Source organism: Pelecanus crispus, chromosome 1 (assembly GCF_030463565.1).
Source record: "Pelecanus crispus isolate bPelCri1 chromosome 1, bPelCri1.pri, whole genome shotgun sequence".
Classification (NCBI taxonomy): Eukaryota; Metazoa; Chordata; class Aves; order Pelecaniformes; family Pelecanidae; genus Pelecanus; species Pelecanus crispus.
This window is the reverse complement of record NC_134643.1, coordinates 200,068,426-200,075,752: the sequence shown is the minus strand read 5'-3', so window position 1 is coordinate 200,075,752 and position 7,327 is coordinate 200,068,426.

Below are 7,327 nucleotides of genomic sequence, written 5' to 3'. Positions count from 1 at the left end.
GTAAAGAACTGGTTGGGTGGCCGAGCCCAGAGAGTAGTGATAAATGGTGTTAAGTCCAGTTGGCGGCCGGTCACGAGCGGTGTTCCCCAGGGCTCTGTTTTAGGGCCAGTCTTGTTCAATATCTTTATCAATGATCTGGATGAGGGGATCGAGTGCACCCTCAGTAAGTTTGCAGACGACACCAAATTGGGTGGGAGTGTCGATCTGCTCGAGGGTAGGATGGCCCTGCAGAGGGACCTGGACAGACTGGATCGATGGGCTGTGGCCAACTGTATGAGGTTCAACAAGGCCAAGTGCCGGGTCCTGCACTTCGGTCACAACAACCCCATGCAACGCTACAGGCTTGGGGAGGAGTGGCTGGAAAGCTGCCTGGCTGAAAAGGACCTGGGGGTGTTAGTAGATAGCCAGCTGAACATGAGCCAGCAGTGTGCCCAGGTGGCCAAGAAGGCCAACAGCATCCTGGCTTGTATCAGGAATGCTGTGGCCAGCAGGAGCAGGGAGGTGATTGTCCCCCTGTACTCGGCGCTGGTGAGGCCGCACCTGGAATACTGTGTCCAGTTTTGAGCCCCTCACTACAAGAAAGACATTGAGGTGCTGGAGCGTGTTCAGAGGCGGGCAACGAAGCTGGTGAAGGGTCTGGAGAACAAGTCTTATGAGGAGCGGCTGAGGGAACTGGGGTTGTTTAGCCTGGAAAAGAGGAGGCTGAGGGGAGACCTTATCGCTCTCTACAACTACCTGAAAGGAGGTTGTAGTGAGGTGGGTGTTGGTCTCTTCTCCCAAGTAGCTAGCGATAGGACAAGAGGAAATGGGCTTAAGCTGCGCCAGGGGAGGTTTAGACTGGAAATTAGGAAAAATTTCTTTACGGAAAGGGTGGTCAGGCATTGGAACAGGCTGTCAAGAGAGGTGGTGGAGTCACCATCCCTGGAGGCGTTTAAAAAACGGGTAGATGTGGCACTTCGGGATATGGTTTAGTCTGGTCTACCCTTGATTAGTCTAGAGTGGGCTTGGTAGTGTAGGTTAATGGTTGGACTGGATGATCTTAAAGGTCTTTTCCAACCTGGATGATTCTATGATTCTATGTTAAAAGCCCCAGTCTTATCAGATGGGGCAGGGTCGGGCAGAGTGTACATGTCACAGTGCTCCAAATAACAGAAGTGTCCAGGGAGCAGCCTTGGTGCAGTGCCATGCTCCCCTTGGCATGCCTTGTCCAGCCCCAGTGTCCCTGGAGCTGCAGGCTTTGTGGCTCTCTGAACCCAAACCCTAACTCTAATTCTAAACCTAATGGCAGCTTTGGGCGAGGTCCCCAGCACCATGGGTGGCTGTGATTAGGATGTTGTGGAGGCAGCAATGTTGGTGCAGTGCCGTGCTCCCCTTGGCATACCTTTTCCAGCCCCAGTATCCCTGGAGCTGTAGGCTTTGTGACGCTCTGAACTGTAACCCTAATCCTAACCCTAATGCTAACCCTAATGGCAGCTTTGGGCTGAAGCACCATGTCCCCAGCACCATGGGTGGCCAAAATTCAAAAGGTTTTGAGTGAGCAATGTCGGTGCTGTGCTCACTTTGGCATACTTTTTCCAGCCCCAATGTCCCTGGAACTGTAGGTGTTGTGGGTCTTTGAAGATTATACCATAAACACCCTTTCCTTTGAATGCTTATGGCAGGAAAACATACCTTCTGCACAAAAGTATATGTTACATAAGATTGAGTAAGCCTGTTTCATATGCTCTCATTTAATGATTTCTTTTCCTGTTTTTATTGTAGAAAAATGTGCCACGTAATGGATCGGTAGAAGAGGACATACTATTATTTCTCTTTGTAGGGCCAGGATATAACATGCATCATGACCTGTTAGGAGTGAAACAATTACAGAGGAAAAGTTTAAAAAAGAATTGATATAGCCATAAAGATGTAGGAAATAGCTCCACATTTCAGTACTGTGCTGTGAGAGCCAGAAATTACTGCAGTGTTTGTATAGGAAGGATACATTCTTTACCAACCAACCTATATCATTAAAAAATACAAAACTGTTGTTGGGCACTTCACCGGGACAAGGTTATTGTGTTAACTTACACAGGGCTTATTCAGCACACATTTTCTTTCAGAGGTTTGCACACAAGGATTTTGGTGCCTACCTTTGCCCAGTCAGAAGTGCTGGCAGAAAGGGTTTCAGGACAAGACTGAAGACCTCAAGTGGTGTCTTCTTTGCCCTTTGTAACTAGAGCATGGCCATGCCTGTCACTCTCCAGTCATGGCATTGCTGCATGTCTTTCCCATTGCCTTGCTCATCCTCTAGACATCATACTGTCTCCTGATCCCAAAACAGCTCTACTCCTTCCTGCATCTCTCCCTGGGCTTGTGCATGCCTTGTTTCAGAGACATCAGGAAAAGGAATAGTCATACCTGCTTTTTTCCCCCGTTCCCCTTCATACCACTCCTCTACGTTGTGCACTGTCTGTTCCCAAAGTATTTTTTTCTGCATTTCTTTCCTAGAAGGACCCAATTTACTTTTATTTAAGGAACCAGATCTACTTAGGTGTCCATAATTAGCTCCCTGCCTTGTTGCATTGCATCACATGTCCTAGGCTGAGGCAACCGGCAGGTCCTAGCTGCTCCTGCAGTGCTCCCTTCTTCGCTGGTGGTCTCAAATGAAATTCCAGAATTGAGGCACCTTCTTGGTTAGGTTTGTAGTTTGGGGGCTGTTTTAGGTCTCCTAAAATGCACTAGCAAGGGCAAAACAGAGAGTCAAGGCACAGTGAAAGTAGTTGAGCAGATGAGTACCCACAGCTTTGGGAAACGTCATTTGTTCTGGAGACCTTTGATGGAGACGTATGAATTTCTCACATCATGCTTTCAAAATACTGGCTGACTGAATGCTTAGGAAATCCTGTTAGTATCTAAATAATCAGCACCAATCACTGAATTATGTTAGTTATTTGTACACATAACATATCACACCTGAGGGTGCAAAATTACTTTAATCCTGAAATAAAGCTTTCAGCTATTGGTGGTTTGAACAAGGCTCCATCTGATTATTCACTGAGTCCACAACACCTGACACCAAGAAATGTGGAGGAATTCTGCCACTAGGAAAATGTTACGAGAACATCATGGAGGAGTTCAGGAAATAAACAGTATAGAGGACTGAAGCAGAGAAATTGGAAAGGATTATTCCCAAGTAATGCTCGCCTTATAGATGTCTACATCTGAGCAAGTCATGCAGCTAATGATACATTTGACATATTTCATGTGACCTTAGGATGAGAAGAGCGGTGTCTTGTAAGTGCCTGTTTTTCTGCATCAACTACAAATGCAGATTGGAGCGATGGGCTCCAGTGTAGACACACACGTGGTGCCTCCTTCGCTGCTGATCTGCGTTTCTCCGTGGACCTGCCCCATGGAGCAGGCAGACCTTGCTTGCTGCCGGGCTCCCCAGGGACCGACACGTGCCTCCGCCTCTGGAGGCCCCTTGTTAAATCCGCAGAGAGTCAATTTATTTAGCAGCAGATGCAACTGGTCAGTGCTTCTTCAGCCTGTGCCAAAGTCTGACCTCCCCACAGTGAGGCAGCACAGCTTAGGGCAGGCCTGAACCATGCATTTATTCCTCGTGCCCTGCCTCCTGTGGGTCTTTTTTCCCCCTTAGCCAGGTGACCTACGCTCCCACGCAGGCTGGTGTCAAAGTATGGCTATGCTTTGAGCCATTTAATAAATTCACTGTCATGGTGGAGAAAAACTTGATTCTCTTGCTTCCCAGTGCAATGCTCTCTGACACGGTAGTGCCTGGGCCAGAGGGATGTTGTTGACACCTTCCAGCATAGCAGAGAGCCTCTGCCTTGCCGATGGGGAGCTGGGAGGTATTTCTGCCTTTCCTGACCCCTGTGTTAGCTCCCCACGTGGTTCAGATGGGCTGGATCTTTTGGATCCCTTGGATGCAGAGGACCAGGTGCAGGAGAGATGCATGGTTTGTCAAGGGCCAGGGTTGGCCCTGCCACTGGCCAGGGAGAGGAACGCCTCGCTGCTGCTGGTGGGTGACCGGCAACACGGGTGTGAGCCAGCTGCACTTCCCTCACCTCAGGCTAAGCAAAAACACAAACATGCATTTATTCATAATATTCAAACCAGACAACACAGGCACAAATGCTTATAAAAGATGTAGGGAGAAAAAATAAAAGCAAAAATATGCTTAATCTGTTTATACTAAGGAAACATGAGAAAGTTCCCTCATTCCATTATTCAGCAGATTTGTTGTTTACCTCCTGATGACAGTCAGTTTCTGCCTTTGCCCATGCCTCTTTTTTGAATGGATAACTCAGTTTTTATAGCCAACGGGCCCTTTGAAACCTCCTAAAGGGTAAAGACTGGCTTCATCTTTCACCCCTAAATGCTTATTTTTGTGCCTGAAATAGGAGACAGTCTGCTCACCCTCATGAGCAGAATAAAGGTTGCTTCCCACTGACAGAAATGTTATAGCAACCCCAGTCTGCTATTGTGTTTTACTAGTAATTTATTGGATCAGTTACAGTGTATTAGTAGTTATGTTAATAATTTACTAATATTTTAAGGAGTATTAACTACATGAAGAGTCATCTGCTGTTCTTAACTGGTGAGTAAAGGACTGTGGCTAAATGGGGTCTTAACCTCTTGCCTCCTCCTTTTGGCAGCTTGTTGCTGTGACTCAGCGAGGAACGCATCTTTCATTGAACCCTGCGTTCTCCATCATTTTGTACTTAGAAACCTGCACGCTTGTAGCAAGCTGGCTGTATATAATTCATTATTAATCTTTTGACTGAGCCCAGATAAGACAGCAATCATCAACCACAGTGAGGCAGCAATGGGTTTGGGGTGACTGGTCCTGAATCCCTACAGTGAAAGATGAGGCACGTACGTGCAAGAACCCGAGAAAGGAAGATGAGAATGGGGACATGAATGTCCATATTCTGAGCTTTGTAGGTGCTCGTGGATTTAGAAGAAAGATGAATTGGTTTCATTGGTTATTTGTTTACTTTTAAAGCAGAATGCTTCAACTATTTAGTTATTTTTCTTACCTTTGTAACAAAGCTGTATTTTGTTGACATGCTCATTTAATTATGAGATGGAAGTGGATGCTCTGACCTGTCACACACCAGGAAGATCACAGGACAGGGGCTGCAGGTCTATTTTTGTTAAAGAGCATTAGTGAGGGAAAACGATCCTTTGCTCAGAGTGGATTAAGGACCAAAATAGCTTTTGTCCACTGCTCAGATTAGGCATGTAGACCAATTCACAACTTACAGAAGGTAGAAAAAAAGAGGGCACAAAGGTAAAAGACCTGCCAGGTTATGCAACTCTGAACAGACTTAAGTGCTCCCTAGCCTGTGTTCTGTATCTATTGGATCATGCTTCCAAAAAGGAGGATTTGCTGAAAGTCAGGGGAACAATTACTGTCTAATTAATCCACCAGTTGATCAAAAGGGTAATCAGAAACAAAGTAAGGAAGGGAACAGAGGGAAAAGATCCGCTTGTTTTCAATGCAACAGTAGACAAACAAACAAACAAACATTTAAACTAAAAGTCATCAAACTAGCATGATTAATGCCAAGCTGAAGTGGATGGCAACCTATGGGCAGGAAGGATTTCAAAGACATGGATATTGGCAGTCTATCATCCTGGAGATAAAAAAGCAGAGTCATTAATATTCAAGAACTTGCTTTTGAAGCTCTGGATCATTCACATCCCATATACAGTTTTTCCATATAAAACCAGCTGAGGCTGCTGGAGAAGGATCGATTTACACAGCAGGTTAGATAGATGATGAAGTGGGCAAATGAATGGCGAGGATAACAAGAGTTTCTTAAATTTTAAGTTCTTGTACATGAACAAAAGAGAAACATGCTGCTTAGGCTAGCAGAACAAACAAAGCAAAGAATGGGAAGAAACCTCAAGTAGGAATGACTCAGCCTATAAACCTAAGGGCTCAGAGGAAAAGCAGAGACAAGGGAAACAGACATAAACTTAAATTTAAGGAAGAGGAGATTTAAACTGGATGACAGGGGAAAAAATCCAACTCAGAAGGTTACTGGTTTAAAGATCAGGCTGCCAAGGGAAATAGTTAAAGATACAATTATCAAAGAATTTAACACTGGAACCAAAGAGCATTGAGAGACTTATAACATTTCTATATGGGGTGGATTCACCCTGATAAAGCCAGTTGCCCAGACTAGACAGAGCTGTGATTCTTTCCAGCCAAATTTCTCCTATAAAAAACAGAGCGGAATTCCTTCTACTCATTTCCAGTAAATTAAACCACATCAAAGTTAATCTTTTTTATTTAAATGCTGCAGTGTGTCTGTCCTCGGAGTATTTGTGCTGTGCCCTGGGTTTACAAGGTTATTGCAGGTTACAGCGTTGTCATCTGACACATGCACATCATCAGTGGTCAGGGCTGAAGCACTATTTCTGTAAACAGCAGTGAGCTGGGGCAAAAGAGCTTTCTGGTGTAAGTGCCAAAGAACAATGCCAGCTTCTGCTGCCATATGGCATGGGGACAAGCAGCAGGGTCAGCATTTCACAGTGTGTTGCCTGGTTTCCTTCCTCAGATTGATGCGCATTAGCCAAGGAACTGTTCACATAGGCTTGCAAGGCAGTGCCACTTGCATAGTCAGCCTGTGTGGAGTTTTTTTTAAAGAATAATGTTAAAAATGTATAAATTATTAGGAGTTGAGTTTTGGGGGGTCTCCCCCCGATCTTTTTCTTTTCTTGGTAAGGGCTGAATAATAGCTTCTAAGGAAAGCTAGCTGGAAAACTGATGTTTCTTCTGAGAAGAAAATTAGAATTATGAAATAAGGGAGTGGGTTTTTTCCCAAAAATATTCACAGGACTCAACTATTGAAGAGGTCTGTTTCAATGAGAGCTACATTCATGGTCACAAGATTTCAGAACAGCACATTTTATGCTGGAAAGATCAAAATGATACAATTCAACCTAGGACAGGAAGCCTAGGAGCAGCCATTTCCACCTCTAATTTCATTGCATCAAGACAAAAAAAAAGGGAAGGCAAAAGGATACTTCTCTCTCTTGCAGAAAAAGAGGAAGGATAATAGCATCCCTTTAAAATGAAGGATGAAGCAGACGTAGGAGGAAGAGGGGAAGAAGATGAGGGAGCTGTTGCTCCCTCTCAGGGTTTTTCTGCCATTCAGCTGTATTGCAGGGCAGTGAGATCAAGTCCTCCAGCTGCAAGTGGGAAAAGGTGACACCAAAGCTGCAAGAGCCGCCTCCTGACAGTGCCTGCTGCTCAAAGCAGCATCAAGCCACCTCTCCACCCATTCCTTCAGCTGCTGCAGCCCAGCACCCC